Here is a 26,414-nt window from a genome sequence, read left to right on the forward strand (position 1 = left end):
GAGGGCTACTTACCATTTGGCATGCCTACAGGCATGGCATTAGACCCCAGTAGAAACTGAATACCCGATCCTGGGACAATGAGCTGTCCGTCATGAATGGACTATCATCACATTCTCTGAATCATAATTTAGGATGGGCACAGAAACAAGACGGTACAAAGTAGTTAAATGAACAAGTTGACAGTTTGCCATCGTATCTACCTCTGTTGCACTGATGCTGCTCTCTCTTCAGAGTTACAAATTCATGGGGTAGGCAGTATATGGAATTGGCAGTATCATAGTTAAATATAATGTACTGAAGATTACCATATAGGAGATGAGTTCTCTATGATGGAAGTGCCCAGGAGATTAACTGGCATGATTCTTGGTGTTTTCATGCTTAGTGATAACTATAGGAAGGTGACTGCAGCAAACATGGTCTAACAAGGTAAAAGAACTAAGGGTTCTGACTTCTTTGGAGATCAAGGTCCAAGCAAGCAATTTCCTGCTAAATGCTGGTCAAGAGTAAGAAACATCTAGGATACATGGTGAAGGATGGAGATTATGGGTATCAGTTATGACCTCAAAGCCAATTACAACAGCGAAGACTATACCTCATTTCACCAACCACTCCACACTAAGTCTTCTGTAGATATTGAGGCTACCCACTGCCGTGATGTTTCTATCACAGTTTAGACTTAATAAACGCTATGGATGACCTCAGATCTATGAATTGTTAACTATATTAGAGAAGCCTAACACTCAACTTGTATGCTACACTAGCCCAGAGGTTCTCAAAACGTGATTCCTGGAGCATCAGCATCAGCCTCACTGCCCTTTCTCACAATGTAATTCTAATGCACTCTAAAATTTGAGAACTGCTACTCTAGTCATTGCTGTGGCTATAAGCATCAAGCAAGTATAATCTGCCAGCACTTTACCCGAGTAACTGTGCATTTATTTGGGATCCCCTACAAGCTGTTCCTGTACCCTGATTCATTGGAAGTCTCCATGGGAGCCTCCACCTTTTCTGGGGTTCCTTAATGACGTAAAGACAAGTAAAATGATTGGGGTTAGGGTGATACTTCCAAAGCTTAACTAGCTAGCTGCAATAGTGTCAGGCATTTGGGGGATACAAAGGAAAGATTTTTTTGTCTGCTTTTTTGGTGGAAGCTAGAGTCTAGAGTTGTTTTGGGATAGAGAGTTGGGCATCAAACACTCCCGCCAGGCATTTAATACCATTTGGCATTCTACCTAAACCTTTATTCTCTTGGGAATGAAAAACAGCACGGCGTCTGATCATCTACCCCATTTGAAAAGTGATAATTTCTCTAGATAACCAGGTCCCTTGTTTCATGTATGACTACTTTCTGTTAATAATTAGCATCAGAGTTTTACTGTAACGCTTAAGATGGAGACAAGATGGAGACAGCAACTTTGCTACAAAATAGTGTTCAGGACAACAAAAAATATATAACAAGACAGAGAGGTATTAAAAACATTTGACACATATTTTAATGAAACTCAAGTCTAGACACTAATAATAGAATTCTTCCTTTCCTCACTCAATTCTCAAGTCACACAGTAGGTACTTTCCATTCCGGGCAGCCCCTCTCCCCACAGAAAGCGATGGTGACCCAGAGGATATGTTGTTCCTCTTGAGAAGATCCATTCAGGACAGCACCGTGGGTAACCTGAGGCTTCTCAGTATGTCCTACACTAGAGAATGTCATTTATTATGTTAGTTAATATGACATGTAAAGAACAAGCTTACCTAATTAGGTTAACTGTATTCCAAGGTCTACTTTCACTAAAGAAAAGGTTTCACCTGGGTTCTCCACAAAGTTATTTGATCCCCCCACTTAATTTGTTTAGTTTAGGTATGTAGAGAGAAAAACAAGATTTGTGGTGACGTGTGCATCCCTTTTTATTTTTTATTTTTTTATTTATTTTTTTTTTCAACGTTTATTTATTTTTGGGACAGAGAGAGACAGAGCATGAACGGGGGAGGAGCAGAGAGAGAGGGAGACACAGAATCGGAAACAGGCTCCAGGCTCTGAGCCATCAGCCCAGAGCCTGACGCGGGGCTCGAACTCCCGGACCGTGAGATCGTGACCTGGCTGAAGTCGGACGCTTAACCGACTGCGCCACCCAGGCGCCCCTTGCATCCCTTTTTAAAGCACAAAAATATTATTAAACATTGCTTTTGGCTTGTACTTCCATTGGTCAAAATGGGTATATGCACTGATTATTTGTGAACATTTTCTTTCCCATAAATCAATCACTTATGTTTATATGCAGGGAGGTCAGTGATCATGTCCTTTAAAGTTACTTATATTAGTTACATTCCTTATGGTTTCTAATGAAAGCATATGCCTAGGTTAAGGAAGGAATTTTGGAAGTATTAGGGTTAGGTTAGGATCCTGACTTTTAAGAGAAATATAAAATTGCAGAGGTTAACCTTTTAAGAGGTTTGAATCACAGAATTACTTCTTTTTGCAAGAAAAAAAAATGGAATTATAACATCAGGGGAACATTTTTTTATCTATTTTGAGTCCATACATGAAGGTTATAGTAAATAATCTCAGTTAAAATTGAGGAAATGAGTTTATAGCATAGTATAATAAAAGATGGTTAGAGATAAAGACCAGTCTTTATAGTCTTTATCTCTAACCATCATATATATATATATATATATGTATACACACACACATCATACACGTGTTTATTGACCACCTACTAAGTAAAGCTATGTGGAACAAGGAAATATGGAATGTGATTTAGCCTGTGTAGTAGTCAGGGCTCTCCAAAGAAACATAATCAATATGAGACAATATAATAGAGATATGGAGGTAGAGATAGAGAAGAGAAAGAGAGAGAGAGAGATTCCATGGAAGCTAAGTCCTCTGATCTGCTGGATGCAAGCTGGAGACCCAGGTGTAGCGGAGTCTGAGACCAAAGGCCTTAGAACCAAAGGAGCCAAGAGTAGCATTAGTCCCAGTTTGAAGGCAGGAGGAGATCAGTATCTCAGCTCAAGCTTTCAGGCATAGAGAACAAATCCTTCCGTCCTCTGCCTTCTTGTTTTTGGATTGGATGAAGCCCACCCACACTGGGGAGGTGAATCTGCTTTACTCAGTCTGCTGATCCAAATGCTAATCTCATCCAGAAACACCCTCACAGACATACCCACAAATCATAGTTAACTAAATATCAGGGTACTCATGATCCATTTAAGTTGACACATAAAATTAAACATCACAGCCTGCAAATAGCTTATGTTTTCAAATGGAAAAAGGAAAATTGGCAAATAATGAAATTTTGAGTATTAAGAGAGGAATACATGATCTATTAGAGGTATCGAGAAAAGATGTTCCTAATACTAGGACGCATATTTTTTTTCCAATGCTATAAATCCAGTGCCTCTCAAAATACTTGGAAGGGGCAGGTCGTAGCAGATGTTCAATTGATATTTATTTTGATAATGAATGAATGAACTACAGATTTCATCTGAAAAAGGAAATATAAAATAACCTATGCATTTGTTAAGACTTCTTCAGGATTCGAGCTGGTTAATATATGTAATATTTTGTGTGTTCAATAAAATGTAATTTGTCATTAGTACGAGTTTTAGAAATATTGCATTAAGGAAATTGCAATCCAGTGGAAATCTTTCTTTTTTTTTCCTTAACACTTTACCTCTGTGATTTCCTTAGCCCACATTTTTTTCTGTCCACATATAAAAAAAATTCTTTCTTTAAAAAATCATTTAAGAAAGGGATGTTACCGCTTTGCTCTTACTATCTTCCATCTCAGTTCACAAAGTCATATATATATATATTTTTAAAGTGCCACATGGACGTAGCTGCTGGGTGAGTTCCCATAGATTCACATCTTCTATACTTTTGATAGGTTTGAAAATTTTAATAATACATTTTTAAGAGATACGTTAGAGGAGGTGAGACGAACTGCCTAAATACTGTGCATATGTGTTAGTAACAAATGTTTAAAGTCATTATTTAGTTCACCTTTCTGCTAGTTTGCAGATTTGCATGCATATATTAGTGGGTTGGGACCACCATGGGCATGCAACCCTCTTTTATTTATTCAATGTTCACTTCTGTCTGTCTGGTATTTGTCACCTACCCTTGGAACAGTTTCTCATAAAACATTTGTTGGTAAAAAGTTAAAATCATGCATTTGTTGATATTTTAAAATAATAAATATAAGTGTAAAACTCATGCAAGAAAGGAATTTTTGACAACTCACCTTTAATTAAGAAGTACACCAAGTATGATAAAGAAGGGGGAAACACACTTTTTTTTTAACTTAATGTAACCCGACACTCTAAATTTTATCAGTAAATACAGATCAAGATTGGAAGAAGCAATGTTTGTATTTTTATTGTGGGAGCATACTACTAATATAAACATACCACCATTCTATTTCTTTTTTAAAAAAAAATTCACATTCTATAAAATTGCCGATTGACTTGCTGACTGGTAAGGAAAGAATGCATGGCCTCAAAAATAAGAATTTGTTTCTGTAACATACATTCATCTCTTTATAAAGCAGGAAGATGAACCAAGTAGCAAGTGTATCAGCCTGAAGAGGTATTTATTTTGCCACCTACATAGGACTAAGTAATTTTTTTTAGTAATATATGTTCAAAGTTCTAGAATTTAATTTTCTTCATGCTGGAAGAGTGCTGATTTTGGAAGATCCTTAAGCTTAATATCTTTGACACATTAAAGCAATTTTGTTTATAACTTTAAGCTTCAGGTCCTATTGACTGATAGTCTCCCATAGATCAAAGATGCATGATTTCCAGGCTTGAGAACATGTAAAATTTCTCTCCTTTTTTTTTCTTCTGCCTTGCCAATTTGGGGGGCAAACCTCTTAACATTTGGCCGGTTCCCAGTAAAAAAATCAAAAGGAGACAGAATCTGGGGCAGGTGACCACATGATCATTGTGAGGAACTGAAAAGGGTCTGAGGTTTTACTCCACTTGCAAACTAATGAGCAAACCTACCACAGTTTCTTGCCTGCTGGTGGAATACTGCAGACTCCTGTGTCAGAGACAAATGATTTTATGATTAGCGGCAATAGCAGTAGCCAGAGTCAGTCTGTGCCAGTTCTCTGGGCCCAATTTCCTGAAAGGTAAAGTAGAGTCAGGTGGTACCAGGGCACGCAAATGCAGTGGGTTGTGTTACAGGAGAGGAAGGAATCTGAGCTCACGGAGCCCACATCCTTTATGATGAGCAGTAAACCAGCCTAATCTTTGCCCTAAAGGGAGACATGGTCTGTTCTAGAATGGACAGTCAGCAGAGCTGCCTTTTGCTCCTGATAGAGATGTGATCCCTAACTTTCATCTGTCCGTTATACAAGCATTCTTGAAAAGGTAGTCCAGAGCAAAGGCAGTCCGTGCCTCTGTTCATAAGATGTGCAGAAATGCGAGAGACCCATTGCAAATTGTCACTTCACAGACACAGAAAGAATAACATGAGGATCAATTTTTTTTTTTCTAGAATAGCAATCAGTGGTGTGCCATAGGCCAGGCAGGGGCTAGAATAGGAGGTAAGAAAGTCCAAGAAGGGGAAGAATGGCTTTGGATGGGAGCTGGAAATAGAAGAGTTGATTATGTTTACTGCTTGAGAAAAGGAACCAATAGAGAGAGGGAGACAGAGAGCTGAGGAAAAGCCTACAGGGATATCTTTGTAGGAGCAAATGCTATAATCGTGTAGACAATACTGCTTTTCCCCTTGTTTGAAGTTTCCTCACACCAAGGATGCACATCTCTCCAACTGGGCTTCAATAAGCTCTCACCTGAAATTCCTTAACTCCTGGACTTCCTTTGTTGTTACAAGGCCAGTCAACTCTAACCTGTTCTCTTTCTCTCTGTCCTTAGGCTTTTCTCCAAAGATATAAGGTCAATTTAATTCAATTTAACTGATTTGACCTGTTGGTGTTTATTGATTGCTCTGCCACTGATTAAGCATCCTACCTGCTCTACTTCCTAATCATCCACAATTTCTTCTTTTCCCGGAGTTGGAAAGAATGGTTCTCAGGCTGTTCAGGCCTCCAGGTCATTTGGGAGAGCCCTCCTTTGATGGAACTATGGATGAAGCCATAGTTGCTAGATCGCCTTTATGAAGGGATTCCCATTTCACTATTTTCCACGCATGAATTTTGCAGACAAAGGCATCATGTCTATGGTAAGAAGTCAGGACTGATGTCCATTTCTTACTTATTTTCTGATGAAAGAAAAATATTTTGTTAAAGGCAATAAATGACAGTCTCAATTTTATCTTGGCAGGGGCAGATCTAAATATCTTGGTGAAACATAGCATCATATATGTGCCTTTAATTTAGATGAGGATATTTGCCCATCTTCTACCTGAGACAATACACATTTATAGAAATTCAGTGGCATTGTCTTTTTCTCCGGCATCTGTGGAACGGAAGTGCACATTTCATCTCCAACAGCTGGTGGAAGTGAATGGGGAGATTCCTTCCCGGGTGCACAAGAGACAGCCGTTTGGACCCTGTGCTAATCAATCTCTGCTCTCACACTTACTGTGACCGAAGCATGTCACTGAACTGCAATTTTTTTTTTAAATTATATTTGAGAGAAAGAGAGAAAGGCAGAGGGAGAGGGGTAGAGAAAGAGAGAGAGAGAGAGAGAGAGAGAGAGAGAGAATCTTAAGTAGGCTGCACGCTCAGTGGGCTCAATCATGCCCTGAGACACATCATGACTGAGCCACTCAGGTGCCCCTGAACTGCAATTTTTTTTTTATTTTTTTTTTCAACGTTTATTTATTTTTGGGACAGAGAGAGACAGAGCATGAACGGGGGAGGGGCAGAGAGAGAAGGAGACACAGAATCGGAAACAGGCTCCAGGCTCTGAGCCATCAGCCCAGAGCCTGACGCGGGGCTCGAACTCACAGACCGCGAGATCGTGACCTGGCTGAAGTCGGACGCTTAACCGACTGCGCCACCCAGGCGCCCCGAACTGCAATTTTTAAACTACATCTCCAACGAAGTGGCAAATACCTATCCTGTAGTTATTAATACATGCAGAACACTGAGTCCAGTGTTCGTGTTCTAAAGAAAAAATAATTCATTTTGTTAATATTAATTATTAGAGAGCTGCTGAGGTTGGAGCACTTCAGGAGAGGGGGAAGGAGATTCCCATGATCTCCATCATCTACCCCAAACATGCATTCCTACTTTGTTTGCTCAGAGGGTTAAACAAAAATTCACACTGCCCTCCCCGATTAGATCGAAACTCAATTCCCTTATTCATTCACTTGTCCATCGAGGAAACACTCTCATTTAGGCTTGTTACAGGCTAGCTGAGCCTGAGGGAGGTTGGAAGCCTTTCAGGGGTCAGGGAGCTTTGAGAACATTGGGTTAATCTTGAACAGTCAGCTCAAAAGTTTCCAACTCCTTAGTGGATATTTGCCCAAATCTCCACCCCAACCTTCCAGTTCAATGTTTCTCATTGTTACTTCTACACTTTGTTCTTCTACTGTCCCGCTGTGTTATGTTAATTATTTAGATGCCTGTCTATCCACTTACATAATGAGCCCTCAGACCCTGTCCTTGACCTCTAGCACTGGGAAGATGCTCAATACTTGTGTGAATGAACTCATAAATAAATAGCAATCTGAATGAATTGATTAATGGCAATAGGGAAGTCCAGAATGGGAATGAAACCGTAGCCAAGTTTCATTACGGCAGGGAACCTGACATCTTTACCTGCACAGGGACAGCATGAAGGCAGGCATGCATGCTTCTAGGTGTTATTCGGAACAACCTTATCACAGGGGACTGAGAACAAAAGGATGGGCCTTGCAGGGGATTGGGCTGCTTTAGGATCTTTTCTTTCTCCTGGGATTCACTTCCCCACGCAATCCCCTACCCCTCTTCACACAGAATTATCCTCTTGAAGGGAGTGTGACTGATGAGCATTCTTGCTCAGTCCTAGTGAGTGACCTGGTGGCTGTAGCAGAGGCCAACAGGGCTGCAAAGCAAAGCAGACACAGTGTCTGATGGGGAGCAAAAGAATCCTAGCCTGTTAAAGCAACCCTGTCCCAGGGGATGTAGTCAGTGAAAGGGGAATCAGATCCCTCAAAATTCCAGGTACAAAATCATCTCTTTCTTGAATTATTATAACAACCCTTTAGGATGAAACCGGGGGTTAGCGATGTCAAGAAAGAGATAGCAGCTCTGAGACATTTTGGAGAATTAATTAATAGTAACAGAGTTACATTTTATGGAGCATCTCCTGTGCCCCAGGATTAAGAGTTGTGCATGTTTTCTCAGTTTTCATCTTAAATTTAAACTCTATGACGTGGGTGGCCTTGTGCCCATTTTATAGGTGGAAATCAGGATAGCTGAGGAGTTAAACAGCCTGCCTCTGCTCCCAGAGTTTATAAGCCACAGAGACTAGGTTCAAACTGGTGTCATTCTGACACCAAGTCCTTCCTCAAAAAAACTTTTGACACTATCTCTCTAGGTGGAGGGTAAGGAGGCTGCAAGTAAGGATTATGCCATGGTTTGAGTCATTGTACCTAAAAATGGTGATATTTTCAGAGCTCTGGTAGAACAATTGGAAAGGATATTTTGAGTAAAGATGATTTGGATTTGTACATATTTTAATATAGTTCTCCACTATATGATCAGTAGACCTTTGGGAATGAGCTATGGTTTAGTTCATTAATCTTGTAATGGATATATTTGTATTAGATTCCTCATAAGCTTGTTGTGAGGATGAACTCAATATCATTATCATTTTTCATTTATTATTTCTCATTGTAAGTATTTGGTTAAAAAACAACACCATGCTTACTTCTGGTAATGAATATGCTTTTGTTTTCAGCTGTTCGAATAAACTTTCTGCATTTGGCCGGCAATGATTTCCTTCTACCCTTATAGAAAAATAGTAATGTTAATGATAATAGTGTGTTATTCTTAGTTGAGCCCTATAAGTCAAACTCAGTGTAAACATGTTAATTACATTATTTTGTTAACCTAATTCTAAAATCACATATATATCAATTAATGCTGGAGATGGATTTAAAAAGTACTTTGTATGGGACACCTTGGTGGCTTCGTCGGTTAAGCATCTGACTCTTGGTTTTGGCTCAGGTCATGGTCTTTCAGTTCATGGGCTCGAGCCCCTTGTTAGGCTATTCACTGCTTGGGATTCTCTCTCTCTTCCTCTCTCTCTGCCCCTCCCCTGCTCGTGCTGTCTCTGTTAAAATAAATAAACTTAAAAAAATAAATTAAAAAAATAAAAAATAAATACTTTTTATCACTAATACATAATTCATGTCTGAGTTTCAGAAAATAATGAATTAAAAAAAATTCTAGATAGTGTGTATGCCAGTGTCTATTTTATTTCTCAGTGGATCCTTATTACCCACTCTCTCTCACCCAAGCAATTAAAAATTGTTCTTCTATATGCACTGATTCAAATCCTTTTTGGATAGGAGCAGTGTTCGTTAAATGCACTAAAATGAAATAATTGCACAAAGAGTGCTTCACCTTCATGCAAATTTGTAGCTTGTTTAAGGGGCTTGGGGAACAGTAATGACAAGATCCTTCTTCCATATTTATGCCAGACCTAAGTCATTAACAAATTCCCAGTGGAACGTTTATAACACATATTTAATTATGATAGAATTCTAAAGCCAATCCAGGGGATGAAAAGGTTCTGTTCTTTTTCCAAAGTCCAAACAAAAATTCTTGGTGTTCTAAAACAAGGGAGCATGTACAGAACTTTGAGGCTGTCAATATGAAGCAGGTGGTTCATGGCTTCTTGTCATTTTGTGTATATCATTTATGTTAATCTTATAATAGGTTTTTTTTTCTTTTAAACCAAGTATAGGGCCCAGTTTAAGATTTAGAACTTACCAATGATGCACAAAGGAAAGGACTCGGTGTTATTTGTTGTTAGTTCTAGCTAGAAGACAGGATCTAGACAGGAAAGAATTGGATAAAGGAATTTAATACTTCTTTATCTAAGATTTTTGCTATAATAAGTAGTTAACACATGTCAAAATTTTCTGTATATTTTCATTAAAAAAGTCAATTGTGATTTCTGTCTTTATCAGCATTTTCACAGCACGTAAAACAATGTGTCTAGTTTTTAAAGTAATTTTATGTCATTTGCCTCATTGTCTGACCCATTCAATCTGGTTGGGAGAAAGTCTGAGCTATGCATTATCTCAAAGTCGTAGTGATGATCCCGTTAGGTCTTCAGGTGTTTTCTTGAATTTCGTTGATATGTTAAAGATGACCTTGAAGATTCCTTTGAGCACTGAGATTAGGTGATTCTTTAAGCATCGGTTGTTGACTAGAATCAGAGTTTTAAAACTTAAAAGTATTTAAAAATCATCCATTTCATAAGCACCAGAAGGTAACTTCTTGACCATTATTACCGTGTTAAAGGAGGCAGCAGTCTCTACATTAGGTCTCAATATTTAATCAGGTAAATCTTCCCTGACATGAAAGAACCTGGATTTGTCTCTGTGTCCCGTATGTGAAATTCACATCCAAGGGTTATGTCATGAGGCCTCAGAAAATGTTCCTCTCAGAATTGTGTTTTGGTTATGCACGAAAATATCTCCAGTTAGCTTGGTGTGTGTGTGTGTGTGTGTGTGTGTGTGTGTGTGTGTGTGGTACGAAAAAAAAAAAAAAAAAAAATATATATATATATATATATATATATATATATATGCTTAGATTTAGCCCATTGGACTCAGTTTAGATGATCTCAATTTTGTTGGCAATACTCAAAGCACCCTAGGCAGGAACCAGTCAAACATATGCCTTCTTCTCATCATCAGGCTTGATCAGGGTGCTGACCTTGACCACATCAATGTCATAGAGCTTCTTCACAGACTGTTTGATCTGGTGCTTGTTGGCTTTGACAATCACAATTAACCCAAGTGTGTCGTTGTCTTCTATTTTCTTCATGGCTGACTCAGTAGTCAGGGGGAACTTGATGGCCTAGTGGTCAGACCTGCTTCCTCTGGGGGCGCTCTTTCCAGGATATAGTATTTGGGTTGCCTTCAGAGGTGCGGTATCTCAGGCTTCGGGAAGGTAGGTGACACACGGATCTTTTTTTCTGACTCCAGATGCCGTTTGGCACTGCTTTTTCCCCTTCGAAGTTTTTGCTTTGGCTTGGGTTTTGGGAGGGCCAGAGGCTTCCTTCATCACCTTTGGCACCATCTTCATGAAAGCACTCTTTTATGAAAACGAGGATTGGGTTATGATTTTCAAGAGGTGAGAAGTATAAGAAAGGAGAAAAGTGGTGGTTACAATAGAAATAATTGGATTTTTGCATTGTTGTTATCTGTCCGCAGGGCTCTATAAAGTCTCTTCACTGTATATTTCTTTGAAATGTCTTTTTTACTTACATTTCTATAGTGCAACTTATTTTTTCTGAATTAGGATCACCCACACCTTTTAACAAACCTATTCACTACCACTTTTACAGAAATCACCTCCTTAGTGTAGAGAGATATTGGAGACTGATCTGGGCGTAGGGTAGGGATAGGATGAGGAGAAAATGATGCTGGAAAGATAGATGCTAGGAGAGAGAGTTGTGAAATTTGAGGTTACTAATGTAAATAACTTCTTAAAGAAGCTCCCATAAATTGGAAAAATAAAATAAAATAATCATTATTGAAATCCTTTTTTTCCCAGTTATCTTGAGGTTAAACATGAAAAATATATTTGTTTTTTAATGAGAGCAATCTATGACTTAGGAACATAAATGAGAATTTTTAACTTTGAAATATCTTTAAAAATTCGAACTAATTTGTGCTGGGAGCTTTTAGTTTACTCAATGATCTCATATTCTTTAACTTAAATATCATTTCAAGGAATGTTTCCCATCTACTCATGGGTCATCTTCTTTCTCTGAAATGTGTGACACAAAAAGTATAATTTGTAAAATAAGTTTGTACGGAATGGAGACAGAGATAAATGACCTCACAAAAAAGGAAAGAAAAATGCAGGAACCCTTTAGGAATGGGGAGACATTCCTTGAATATGACATTTGAGGGAAAATGGTCCTAGTCATTCATTTTTATATGAATGAAGGGGGTTTATTTGGTTGGTTTTTGATAGTAAATTTTCAAAAAAATTAAAACTACATCCTAGTCTCCTCAAGGGCTGGATGTAGCATTCATCCTTCACGGGCAGGCTTTGAAATATTCCCATTCATAAAGTTCTCATAGATTCCTTTTTCCAAAAAGATGTACTTTTTCACAAATAACATTTAGGAATCCTTGCCAAACTTTGGAAGTGGTACAGCTGTTGGCGGGGGTGGGGGAGGGGTGGGGAGAAAGCAATGTATCAAAGCCGCCGATCAAGAGTAAATCTCCCTTCTGCAGATTGGACACATTGAAGTGTAAGAATAAATGGGCAAGGCCATAAATACGTAAGAAACCGGGGTCCACAGAATGTGTACTTCTAGTTGTGCTGTTTCTCCATGAACAGCCACACCATATGTCTCAGATTTAGCTGATTTTATTTTCAGAATATAAAAGGCGCCAAATCATCCACCACACTGGCACCTTTAATGAGCTGGGGTTATTTTGCCTCTTAGCTTACATGTGAAAATCAATAGGAAAGCACACCCTTTTGCTTTCAGTCAAGTCTGGACACACTGGGAATAGGGATGCAAAGTTTATTTGTGGTCCTATCGCATACAATAAAGATCCTGTAATGGTTATTTTTCTGTCACCTTTGCTTGACCTGAAAAATTTTAATAGGATCTAAAATATCTCATGCTTGACCTATTACTGTCAAATAGCAATCAAGATGCTATGTTTAAAACTGACTTTAAAGCGGAGTAACATCACATTTGCTAAGCAATATTGAATGAAATGCAGACTTCTCAGTAATTTCTAGTAAAATCATTGTTAGGCTGTGTAAATACAAGCTTAAAGAATAGAGAATAAGCATAACACTGAGGAGGAAGCTTGACTCTTTTTACTTTTCATGCAAAGTAATTCAAATCTTTGAAAACTAGTTACCTTCAGACATGTGTTCTTAAATAAAGAAATAAATACACGTGTATCTATAATATTAACTTCAAATTATATGTTCAAAAATAAAATAAATAAAATAAAATAAAAAAAAAGGGGCACTTGGGTGGCTTAGTAGGTTAAGCGTTTGATTTTGGCTCAAGTCATGATCTCTCAGTTCATGAGTTTGAGCCCGGTGTTGGGCTGTGTTCTGACAGCTCAGAGGCTGGAGCCTATTTTGATTCTGTCTGCCCCTCTCTCTCTGCCCCTCCTACCACTTGTACTCTCTCTCTCTCTCTCTCTCTCTCAAAAGTAAATAAATATTAACAAAAATAAAATAAAATAAAATAAAATAAAATAAAATAAAATAATGTGTTCGCTAATTATCATGTTCAGAGTAAATTCTGAACTATTTTCTGGTACCAAGTAGTTATTTGTAACATGTATAAAATGCCTATCTGAGGAAGATATTTAATAGCAATAAATGATCTAAACAATAGCAAATATCAATATATTTAAAAATAAATTTGGAGAATTTATATCATGCCATATTTGGTAGGAAGACAGAACATATAGATTTTAAATGCTTAAATCTATTATATTTTATCATTCAAACATTGTCTATGTGACCTATAGTGCACAGACCCTTGATTTTCAGATGCTATTTGGCTTGTTTCCTTTAATTTGACTGAGGTTATGTAATGCTTGATATTTTGATCGCTCATCTTGTGGAAGACTATGGTTAGCTATAGGTTAATAGAAATAGTGTACCACGAGTGCATACAGTAAGTTTTGAATCTGCTTATAACGACATGTAAAAGTGCACCCTGCTAGGAACTCTACTATTCACGCTGAGGTTTAAACACTGGAATTGGGTTCCCAGTGGATTTTCACCTTCACAAGTACTTAATGCAGCTTTAGGTGTCTCAGGGGCAAACTGAACTGGCCACTGAATATCCTTTTTAAGGGGAGTTAACAATGGCTTAGTTCTACCTCTCTTGAAATACAGGATTCATGTTTTTCTCTCTTAAAATTTAGTGTTCCTAGAGGCAGTCGGGAACATTAGAGAATGAGACTGTATTTATCCATCCCAAGCTAGGTACAATGCAGGTGAGGGCAATCCAATGTTCCCTGCGGTGCTTTGTCAAAGCTTTTTAACCCTACGCTGAAAGGAGAACCACTTCAGAGTGAGGTTACAATTGAAACTCCAAACCTATTAAAAACCTGGGCCTTTACATTGGTGCAGGCTTTTGATTATAAAAAATTCTGTGTACTTTTGAGGATGTACACTTCTGTGCTAGAGGTGATATTGTGAACCCTGGACTTATTACGGGTGCAGCCAATTCTAGGATTAGAACCCAGACCTTAGATCCTTTCTTTTTGAAAGAGATTCTGATTTTATTTTGGGCTAGAAGAGTTATGAGGCAGACCAACTCAAGTGAAAGTCATAAAGTACACAGATAAGTGGTGCTAGGGACCTAGCTGTCAGAGAAAATAGAAAAGTCACACATCGCATCCAAAATATCCCATGCTAAAAAAATCATAGATGCATATACACATACACATAAATAGATCATACCAAAGAAGTCATGACAGTATTGTGTTTTGATAGTTTGGAAATTAAAAAAAAAACGCTTAGAATATACTAGTCAGGATAAGTTAGGCAATGCTGTGGTAACAAATAACTCCAAGGTCTCAATGAATTTGAACAAATATTAAATATTTCTCTTTCACAGGAGTCATGGAGACCCTATAGGCATCTGCCTTCCATTGGTAGTGATCCAAATTCCCCAACATCTCAGTAGAGGCTTTTGCCTTCATTTTTTTTTTTTTTCCCATGGCAAGGGAAGAGACAGCCTGAAATCTCACTGGCGTAAATAAATTCATTCATCTGGAAATGGCACATTACCTCCACTTATGTTTCATTGGCCAAAGATTAAGGGGGGGGGGCAGGGAAGTTAAAAGACCACTAAACTAAAGGACGAGAACTGGAAATACCAGTGAGTAACCCAAATATCCGTCAAATAAGAGGTGATAGAATTATAGGTAGGAAATCCATTAGCTTTTTAACTATCTCAAACAGGTATTGCTGAATTAACAAATATAACTGATTTTGAAAAAAGGGGATTTTAATATTATTCCTAATGATGTCTCTGTAAAAATCAATAACATAATTTTTATAAAAACCACACAAATATGCATATTTATAAAGTACTGTGTTTCATTAAATATTCAAATGGCATTTCAATATTTAAACAAAATCCATAGACTAATTTCATTATTGTCACAGGCAGAATATTATATTACTTGAAAAGTGCTCAATAAGATTGATTTGTGTTCTCTGTAAAATGTAGTCTCCACTGACCACTTGCCAGGTTGGGTTACAAGAGCCTTTCAAAACCACAAACTGTGCTGCGGTCTTTACAATGCAGTGCCTGGAATGCTTACACTAAGCTTTGAAACACTACAAAATATCAATGGCCAGTTCACAGCCAATACCCATCCAGGCGGAGGCACTTTGCTGCAGATCGTTTGAAGTAGCTATTACTGTAAATCAAAGGTTTAGTGTGTTCTTATTTTTTTCGCCTTTGCCCTTCTAGAATATTCATAAACAAATTGTCTAGCTCTGCACCCAGAAAAATACGGCCACCTAATCAACCTTTAGCTATCATAATTTAATCCCTCCCCCGACTTTTAAATAAACCCCATCAATACTATTCATTATTAATGAAAGGTAGGATGATTCCTGGATGAAGTTTTAGTTCAGGCGGCAAATCGATACTTCTGACCATGTCTGTTTCATTATTGACAACGTCCACCCACATTTACTCTTATAATTAAGTTTTAGTTCAACTCCTAACTTTTCTCAAGTGTTTGAAATGGCTATATGGTGTTCTTAATTTCAGCTGCTGTTTCATCTTTCTCAGTAGGTGCCTATTTTATTGTTAAAGGTCATACTCATTTGTCTGCTCCAACAAAGGCAGCCCTTAAAGTTGGCTGTGGTTTTGACAGACAGTGGTCCCTATAAGTGATGGCCTTAAGGACAGAGCTGGCACTGGGAGTCAGTCACCACAGCAAGGGGAATAACAGATAACAAATCATGCCACTATTTTTCCTCCTGGCGTGATTGACGACAGCACAGCGGGTGTAACTTTTCAATGTCCTCAGATTAAAAACCCCTCAAACAAATGAGTTCTGAAAATACTGCCCAGGGGCATTAAAGGGAGCTGTTGGCCTCAAAATACTTTTAAAAAATAGGTTTTTTTTTTTTAATGTACAATTTATGGCCACTCAATGCAATTATCTAATTTTCAGTGATACTTTCCATTTTATACACACAAAGCTCAGCTATAGATTTGAGGGGCTGTTGCCATCTAGGATGTGAAGCTTTTCAGAGAGAGTACGCAGTGCTCTGCAAGGCAGAGCAAATGGCGTTCTCAAGGGGAATTTGGTATTTGTGAAAGCATCATGGGCATTTCAGGGTACCACAGGTTATTTTCAAAAGTACTGTTTACGTGATCTATTAATTATATTCTAGCTGAATGGTAGAAATAAAGATAATCAAATGACCAAGCTCTGGCTACATGTTAAATCACCTCTGTATTTTCCTGGCCCATTGTCAGCCCATCCAACAGCAGTGCAAAATAAAATACACACATTTCCACATGAAAATATCAATTCCACTTTCCCTGACATATTATATTGTCGAGTATTTTTTTTTTTATTCACTGAAAAATATAGAGTGTACAAATTCTATATTTCTAGTTTAAAAAATACAGCCAGGTATATTTGTTCTATACCTGTAATTCTAATTACTGTATATGTGTAGGTAAATAGAACATAAAATAGTCATAGTTTTATGTGTGTATAAAAATGTTGTGTGTATATATCATTAATGTGTATAAACCACGAGGAAAGGATACCATTTGTCTGGAAGTTTTAGCCATTTTAATAGTTTATGCCTGAGCAGCTTGCTGTAAACAGTGATTATAGGCCTCTCTCCCAGGAAGATTGATTCAGCAGTTTTGAAATGAGGCTTGAAATCTGTATTAATGTGGGTCTTAGGTGATCTAGATATAACTTGATCTAGCTGTAATTGGGGAACCAGGGTAGGCATGTTGACGTTGGATTAGTACTCTTAGGTCACAGTGTTTTGTACAGAAGTGCTGGCTTTGGAGTCAGGTGGACGAAGGTTTGAATCTTGGTCCTGTCTTACTAGCTATGTGATCTTTGGCACGTTACTTAACTTCTCTGAACCTCAGTTTTATGGATAGTTCCGTGGCAATAACAACTCGTGTCTTGAAGGAGTATCGGGAGATTAATGAAGCTGCTGAATAAACGCAAGTTGCAAGTGGTCTTTCCTTGCTAATAATACAACTGAAATGCTTACACAATCAGGAGCTTGAATTAAAACACTTTCTTGGAAGATAAACGGACTCTCCCACCTCTCCCCGCCCCACAGCCCCAGGGCTGTTCTAAGGCACCTTAAGAGCTGCCTGTATATAAAAGGGAAGTTATCTGGTCTCAGTTCCAAACTCTAAACCTAAGACCTAAATAAATCTAGTTGTTCAGATATTAGTCACTCTGTCAATCTTGTATTTTCCGTGGGCTTCAGACTGAACCTGGGTCTTTGGTAATCACTCATTCAACACACTTATTGAATCCCGACCATACACCAAGGCTCAGAATTTCCTCCTCAGAGGATGATGGGAGCCACACTTTCCACGGACCAGGAACCATTCTAGGTGAGAAGGGGACTTGCTTTCCTTGTCTCACATCTCCAACTTTTTAATAGTGTGCGGCAGGATGCTTTGATTTCTGGTAGTGCCTCTATTTCCTCATCTTTGGCAATAATAACAAGCTTACCCATTGGAATAAGAATTCAATGAATCAATATATATGAAATGGCACCCAGGAAGTGACTTGCCCAAGGTCACACTGGCTGAGCCATGTTTGTTGGATTTGAACTCGGGTGCTGGAGTCCAGACATTGCAACTCTGCTTTTGCTTGGGTTGCTTACAACTCCTTGCTCTTACCTGACAGTGTAAATCCAACCAGAAGGGAGAGTAGGTAGTAAGATATCTGAAGTTATGTAACTAGACTTACATAAACAAAGGGAGATAAAGAAATGTATTTAAAAAAAAATGAAAAACTGTACACCAGTTAAAATTTTTACTTATTTACATTCTGTATAAAAATATATACAAAGAATCACACGTTCTCTTCTGTTTTCTAGTCTCCCTCTTTTTCCAACACAATGGGAGCACTGTTACAGATTCCTAGGTCCCCTCAAGAGGTGTCCACAACTTTGCAGCGTATATGTGTGTAGATCTGATCCTATGAAGTTGGATGTACCATACTATACTCACTCTTCTGTCCTCCTTCTTGCATTTGATTCTATATTTATTGTTATAAAATTGTTAACAGATTTTTTTAAATGTAGACGTATATAGAATAAAAAAAGGTCTTTTAACAACATCTGAAATTGTCTTTATAGGAAAAAAGGGTTGATGCGATACCCTTGTTCTGTACCTTGCTTATATTTAATATTATTAACAGTTCCCAAAGTAGTATATAGGAAGCTAACTTACTTTTTTAATGACTGCTTAGAATTACAATGTTACGCTGAAATGTATGTATTCCCACATCTTTTGGTAGGCATTTGTTTCTAAGTTCTTAAGGCCATTTTCATAGCATTTCATTAAGTATGTTTGCAGATATACCTTTAAACTCTAATGATTGCATTTTTGTAGGAGAAATCTCTGAAAATTGGATTGCTGTCATAGAGTATATGGATTTATTATTTTGATTCTCCTGTCAGATTTCTTTCCAAAATCAGTACCAAGTTACGATACCACAAGTATTGTAGGAGAATGTCTATTCTCTATACCCTTGGAAATATTTAACCATATACATTTTACATGCATAGATTTCATTGGTTCTTAGATATACTTTTTCCCCATTTTTAGTAGCTCTGAAATTTGAATATGTTTTATAATCGACATGTAATAATGAAATCAGTAGCACTTTCACTTTCTCCATGATACATAAAATCATGATTATGTTTTACAATTGATGACTTAGTTTCAGGGAAATATGCCATTTTCCGATTTTACAGGTGGTGAAAATCAGATTTTAATGCTGTTTATGTTTTGCTGTATTAATTTCTACTGAAGCTGTGCATCTTTTCAGTTTTATATGTAGTTTTTCTTTTATAAATTGTTCATAACTCAATCCAGTTTGTAATAGTAAATATAAGGAAATTACACCAAGGATTTTGGCTCTTGAAGAGCATTTTTTGGTGGACAGCCTTTACAAAACTAGGTACATCAAAAACTTTCCATGACCCAGTCAGTGTCTTGCTAGGGCAAGACTGTTTTCAATATGGTATTGTGTGGGGTCTGTTCCCACACAAAACATTATATACATCTTCACAATGACTATCTTGTTGGGAAAAAAGATTTAAATTTTTTTTTTCTTTTTTACTGGACAAAGAGCACATTCTTCAAGGGAAAGTGGGCACTCCTCTTCTACATGAGAGACAACCTTTGTGTCCTCGAATTAGCACTTTCCTCTCTAAGTTAGCGTAGAACTGAGGCAACCATGCTTCCTTGCTTTTTTCCAATACCGACAAAATCCATCGCTACTGGTGGAGCGAACCCTTTGTTCCTGAATCTGATATCCCAATAATTATCTAGCTCTCTAACTGTGGTAGTATATATTTTATTAAGATTTCTCTTGCTTGGTTCAAATCCACATTCCTTCCCCTTTTTATATCTCATACATTTTTAACTTAGTAGAACTTAATGGGCATGATGCACACTAAGGGGGGTACTTTGGCAATGCAAGAGCAGGGGATTTTTTTTTATTGTATTGACTGGGTGGAAAGAAGGGTGGGTAGCTACTGGCATCTAGTGGGTAGAAGACTGGGATGCTGTGAATTATCCTACACCACATAGGACAGCCCCCACAACAAAGAATTATTCGTCTAAAGTGTCAGGAGTGCCACAGTTGAGGAACTCTGCTTTAGAGTCTCATTTTAAAATGGTCTTAACCTTCAAATCACAGTGTTTGGAATTTCAGTATCATCTCTGGGGATTCTCAATTCCCAAACCACCCTCTCCCCCTCTCCCGCCCACACCCCCACGCATACACACCAAACACCTGAGTGATGTAACATACCTTTTATTAATAATAGTTTCCCACAGGAATGGTGTAGGAAGGCGGGGACAATGATGCCATGCCTATAATTTGAAAAGAGCTCCCAGGTGATTTTGATACTGCTTCCTCCTCCCAACAGTAGAGTTAGCACTGTAATTTACAAGGTCTGAAGACAGTGATTGTCAAAGTCCTCTGATTTACATCCCTTCCCACCTCTTCCCGTCCTTAAGGCTTACCACTTGTTTGTCTATGGTTGCTTTTGAAAGAGATAAAATGTCTTAAGTCAGGATTTTCTATTCATAAAAGAGAGCGTCTTTTGCTTGGTAGTGAATTTGGCCAAAATAGGATGTAAATTTTCTGAGAAATTAAAAAAATGCGTGCACACACACACACACACACACACTTAATTCTATGATATTACTTCAAAACTTGGATAAATAATCCTTCCTTTATAAAAGTGGATGACTCTCAGGGAGTTGATTTTACTTGGTATTAAGTACTTTTACTTAAGCACTTACTTTGAGATCCCTAATCTATGATTACATGGGATAAACCACACTTTTGACTTGTAAAATTTGGGGCTTTGTTCATATAGCATTAATATATCCATTCCTATAGTTCTTCTAGAGAGAGAGTATCCATTTCTGTGATTATGTCCTGCATGCGCTCAAACCCCTACATCAAAGCAGTCATGCTGTAGCCAGCCCTGTGGGGACTTGGAATCTGAAGATAGCAGAGTCCACACAGACGGAGCTCAGAGGGTAGCGCTGACTGATCCCCGTGGAACACCGCCACTGTCCTCGCCTCTCTGCCAGTGTTGTCTGTCTCATCTGCCAGCATTTGCCCTTCAGGTCTCAAATATGGCAAAACAAACAAACAAAAAGTCAGATTGTGGCGCTGGGGAGGAAGAACAGGATGAGAGGGGGAGATATCTCCACTGGTTACTCCTAATCTCTACCTTCCTTGGAAACCTTTCTGCACTCATAAGCATGCAGCACTGCATTGGTTTTTCCAGCAGCTATTTTTGGTGGTCATTCTTACCTATTTAAGTATAGTGGTGCCAACAGTTTCGAACCAGTTATCAGAAATAACCAGTTTAGAACACCCTGGAGTCATTTGAAAATGTCCTGCCTCTTGAGCAAGGGTCACATAATATGTAAATATCAATTGCCTTGCTAATCATTGTATTCATGTATCTGTTCTGGTATCTGATCACCGGAACAGCAATAAAAAAGATGACATTATGCACAAATACGATAAGAAAAACCAAAGACCGCTGTTAGTGTATTGCAACGAAGGCTGAAATATTTTGCAAAATTGTCTCCCAAGAAGTATCTCAATGTGGCTTTTCAAACATGACATGTTCATCAGAACGGTAGCTTGAGTTCATCACAAAACAATTAACATGCTTTCCATTGAACAAGAAGGGAAAAAGTGGATCCTAAAATGTAACCTCAACTTTGCGGCTTTCTCCTCCTTTTCATAATCAATTACAATTTGCTATGGGTTTTCTTGTATTTTACTTTAAATATATATAAATTAAATAATTTTTTTATATTCATATCGTTAGCCAGAACTGAGATATAAATACAAGGACTCTTCTGATTTAAGGCATTTGTTTTTATTTATTCTCAAGCATGCCATCTGTCAGAGAGGAAAGAAAACACAAGAACATATGGATGAATTCTTTTTGTTTACCTAGATATTTTGGAATCAATATGTTCCAAAATATGTTGCCAGACTACATGATGTTCTTGATTGCCAGTGCTTACATTTGGGCCTCTGAATTAACTCGCAGAGGGTACAATTTTAACCATGCAAGATGTGTATCTCTGTATCAATACTAAAAGACATGTACAATAAAGTAAATTTCCACTTTCCAAAATCAAGACAGCATTAGAATAACTAGAAATGTTGGATTGCTTGCTTACAATAGTTTCAATAACAGACATTTTGGTAAAGAGGTATATGAAGCTCCCATAAAATCTTCATATGCTTTTTGAATTACTAAAGAAAGATCAAATTGTATAATTTAGCATAACATGGTGCTTTGTATTATAAACTGGTAATCCAAGTATGGTGTAAAAGCTGACACTCAGTTGCATATTAGGCTGAACCACATGAAACTGCCATTTTTCTAGGTAAAAAAATAGGATGGACAAAACTGTAAGTAAACTAGAAATATGAGAGTAGCCAAAATGCAAGTTGTGAATTTTCCTTTCTTTTTTTTGCCCAGTTGTCGCATATTTATACAAAACTATATTATGATTATTATGATTTAATTTGGGTGAGCAAGCATAGGACCTATGTGGCTGAATTTCAGCACACAGTGGTTAACACTTGCTTATTCTTCTTTTTAGAACTAAAACATTGAAAAAGAGTCCATCTTGAATATATGTGTGAACAGTAGGCATTGGTGAGTCAGTTCAGTTCAGCAAATATTTACTAAGCATCTACTGGTTTTTAAACAATGCTGCAGCTTTTGTGGTCGCACAAATGAATAAGAACACTAGTAACTTTAGGGTGCTTACTTTCAAGGGAGAGAGAAGCACATGAACATGTTCCAATGTAATGTGGTAGTCTTCATTATTTAGGGCACAGACTTTGGCACAGTGTCGCAATTTGTCTGGTTTGGGTACCTACGAGCTGAGCAACTTGGGCAATTTCCTAAACAATCTGTGCTTCATTTTTATCGTCCATGATAAAATGGGGGGGGGGGTCGTGATAGCACACATCTGTTAGTATTGTTATAAGGATTCAGTAAGCTGATGAAAGCAAAGCACTTAGTACCAGGAACAATGTAATCGCTCTAAGTGTTAGCTGTTACTATTATTAATAATAAAATAGTGTAGTAATAGAGGATATTTGCTTTTCCCATATCTAAAATCTTTTTGTTAGGAAATGACTTATTTTGGGGCCTTGTCAATATAACTGGAAAGTCACAGGCATTGTAGACAATCTATTCTGGGTTCAAATCTTTACTAGTCATGTGATTCTCTATTTTCTTATTTGTAGAAATAGGGATAATACTACCACATTTTCATGGGTATCATGAAAATTTAATGAGATAATGTTTATAAAGGCCGTCAATAAGTACCAGCTATTAATATGTATTAGATTAAAAAATCCATTCACACCTATGTATTATCCCCAAAGAAAATAAGAAACACTATGAAAAATGAGTTGTTATCAATTAAAATAACTATATTATACTTTTAAAAATATATAATTTAGAGATTATGTCATTCTCAACATTAAATCTCACTTTACATTTGGTTCCTACCAGGTTCACTCTTTTCAATCCTTATAGAAATAGTTTTTCTTATTTGTATAGTACTATATAAAAATTCTTACAAACATAAGATACTCTCTTGTTTTTGCACTTTAGAATGGAATCTGTCCACACGTATTCGTAATGTGATAGAGTTTATGCTAATTTTGCCATAAGATTCATGGGTATATTGGAGGCTTGTTAATAATTAAAAAATTTTACTTCTTCAAGTTACAAATAAGTATTACAGTAAATACTTTCCAATCTTTATCTGACATGACATCTTACCAATACAGGCATCACAAAATAAATAATTTATGAAAAATATTTATTTAAAGAGCTGTAATTTACCTTGCATTTACCATATGCCATTCATCCAAGTAGCAATATAAAATATTCATTAGAGAAACTCATTAAAACAAACTTCTATACAATGAGGTGACGGGCCAACAAAAAACATCAATCATAGCAAGGCTTTAAGTTTTTATTAGTGCATATGGGCACACTAATATTTCAAAGTAGAAAATTATGAATATTTTGTCCTGGTTCTGGAATGACCATGCTGCTGCAGAGACAAATTTGATAAGAGTGTAACAAGGACAGGAACCGGTTTTTCTTCATTTGTTTTCATTTTAGTCAAGAAATCAGTGACAGTTCACTGAGATTTATTTTATTAATGATGAATCAACCTGATGCTGTAATTAATGGGAAATCTATAGCTAATCTTAGAGGAAAAATAACTAGGCACATAATGATGTTTAAGCCTGGCAGAGCTGAGCTCCGCGCCTCTGTCTCTTGAGGACAGGAGTGGAAGGCAGGGCAGTCCTTGTGAATATCAGCAACTCCCCGCTGCACTTCCAGCCACACGGGAGAAAACTAAGTCCACTCTGGTCTAAGGAGCAGCGTTTACAAAACACCACAAACGTTGGACTGCAACCGATTGTACTCACACCAAGTGGCTGCAGAATGATCGCATCTACACACGCGCGCGCGCATGCGCGCACCCCCACAAACTTTACAATTCTAGTGAAACTTCTGCGTGTAACAGTGTTAGAGCACATGAAAAATAAGCCCAAACCAGTACATTTACAGGATTCACATAAGCAGCATTGTATTTCTCTAGATTTCCCTATATAAACTAATTCACAATTCATTAGGAAGTTCTGTTAAGTCTCTGCTTCACATTCGCTGCCCTTCTATTACACTGTTGATCTGTGATTAAATGTTCTAATAAAATTAACTGGCTTTGCTACAAACAGAACATCTGGAGCTATGTTTAATTTCATGTCAAACATACACAGGAAACACCTGTCTAGGTGAAGTAATTTAAAAAAAAAATGACATTAATCCATCTGTTTTGGAAAATGGTGTCATGGTTGTCACATTAAAAGGTAATATCAACAAACACAGAAACCCTAAATTGCTTGGGAGCATACGTTTTCTAAAATTAACAAAAAAATGGCTTATCCAAATGTTATTGTGTCAGTCTTATTCTGTGCCGAATAGTTAGAGGCCTTCTTTAACTCAGCAACTTCCAATACCTGCCCTGTAAAACTTCCAGATGTTAAGGCAGTCTCTACTTAAAAGATTAAAACCACTGGTGTGATTCTTTATCTAAATATCTGTACCGAGATCAAACTAACAAAGTTCGCTGAATTCCTTGTACTGATAGGTAGACTCTACATGCATTTTAAAGTATACAAAAGTATGAATAAGTTATTTTTATGTGATGTCAATGAACAAGTACATGTTTTTTTAGAACTTAGATCTTCACATGTATATATAGTTAGCAGTGGCTTTTCATGGAAAGATAGGAGTACATCATGTAAGCCTGATAAAGAAATTGGCAATATGTTATTTATGATCTTTTTTCGCCTTGCATTCCGTTTCTTTTGATATTCTCAGCTTATTGGGTTCCAAAGGGCTTTCTCTGTATCTTCCTTCTAATTTCTATTTCTTTGTAGAACACGAGGGGGCTGTCAAGATGGTAAGTTGTGCTTTCTTTCTACATGCTTTTCAATAATGGTTTAGTGATTTACTTATTTTGTGAGTCATACCATATTCTCATTTATGAAATGAGGCAGCTGAAGGGTAAACAGGCGAGGTAACTTGACCAGGATGACCAGACCTAAAATGTCTTTAATACAGATGTTCTTTGCAAACTTTTACATTGAAGTGCATCCTGAGGCAAAGCGGAAATTCTTCCTAGGGGGAGGGGGAGGGGTTGGTGAGAAAAGTGAAAGGTTTAAAGGCGTAATCCATGAAGCCTGTCATTATCTTGTGTATTTTTAAAAAGTAATATGAATTTCTAATTCTGCTCCCTGTGTTGTTATACACATAAAAGGGTGCTACTTTGTTTAATGTTGTTTTTCTAAAATACTTTTTAAATAAATTTAATGTTCCAAGAAGATATGCCTTACACCTCCCACCTCTCCCGCACCAGGAACTTCATCTATCCGCAACGCCCAGTTTTGTGCCCTCAGGGTATAGTCACTGGAGGAAATCAAGGGAAACCATTTTTTTAAAGGCCATCCTGCCAGCCTGGAAAGTGTTCTGGAAAATTACAATAGGGTTTTATTTTAAAAATATGGTTAGTAGAATGAAATGATACAGATTTGTTAACTACAAGAATAGATTTGGCACAGGTAACAATCTTAGAATAATTTTAAACTTAATTTGAAATGTTAGTGTTTAACTCTTGGTCAATAAATTATTGGTGCTATGGATGTTCCTAGTTGTAAGTGACAGATTTTTATGCTGTTTACTTTTGGAATGGCTGAGAGACATAGCAGAGAGGTGAAGGCTTTGGCTGACTCTTGGCTGAATTCGAACAAAAGTAGTTAGAAATGTTAAAAAAAAAAAAAAAGGGAGGCTGAGCATATCTTTTATTTGTAAATTATGTATATTAAAGCAGACTGGAGATCTACAGGCAGGGAGAGAGTGGCCAAGTGGAGGCAGTA

The sequence above is a fragment of the Lynx canadensis genome, chromosome F2, assembly GCF_007474595.2.
Source record: "Lynx canadensis isolate LIC74 chromosome F2, mLynCan4.pri.v2, whole genome shotgun sequence".
Taxonomy (NCBI): domain Eukaryota; kingdom Metazoa; phylum Chordata; class Mammalia; order Carnivora; family Felidae; genus Lynx; species Lynx canadensis.